Consider the following 841-nt stretch of genomic DNA (forward strand, 5'->3'; position numbering starts at 1 on the left):
CCTCCCCTCTCCCCCCCTCCCCTCTCCCCCTCTCACCAAAGCTCTCCTCTTTTTTTCACAATCAGCAGGATCAGCCCCACTCCTTAAACCTTTGGAACTTGATTTTGCTTCTGTCTGAATTGCTCTCTTATTACCTTGTTGGGGAGGCTGTCCCATCTTTGAACAAAACAGCACATCATGCCAGCAGGACATTTGGAATGCCTATCCATTTGCTTTCTCATCTTTGCTGTGGTGCAGGGGATTGAACTTAATGACTTGTGAATACTGGCACACACTCTACCATGAGTTACATCCTTAGCCCCTGTTGGTCTTTCAAACTATGTCTTTCCCATGGCAGTGTAAGTTTCATAAAATGCTTATTTTGTAATAATGATTCTTAATCAAAAGGATATATTTGGCTTTATGATGGAAGGCAGTTTTTAATTTGGGGGTGGCTGGATTCTACTGTGAGAATTCCCTTCTCTGTGGTGTGGAATCAGGAAGGAAGGGGGCTGCAGCATTTTAAGAGGGTCTGTGTTCCACCCTGAGGCAGCTCACACAGGTGTTAGCTGGAACAAAGATGGGCCTCTAGAATCCTACTTCCTTCAGAGAACCGAGATTTAAATGTTTTCTGCAAATTTGTGACAAATAGTATCAATTTACATCCCCTACTCCTTCATCAAATACTGAACGGCATCTTAAGGCCAAGGTTCTATTGTTCTGTTTATGTTAAAGAAATGGGTCCATGAAGGTTAAGCGCTGATAGTGAGGTTCCTGCGGAGTCACTGAGGCCAACCAGGTCTACCCCCTTGATTCTTCTAAGTTTTATTTATGACTTGAGGTCTGGAGGTTGGTTCTATAT

The sequence above is a fragment of the Mus caroli genome, chromosome 9 (assembly GCF_900094665.2).
Source record: "Mus caroli chromosome 9, CAROLI_EIJ_v1.1, whole genome shotgun sequence".
In the NCBI taxonomy this organism is placed as follows: Eukaryota; Metazoa; Chordata; class Mammalia; order Rodentia; family Muridae; genus Mus; species Mus caroli.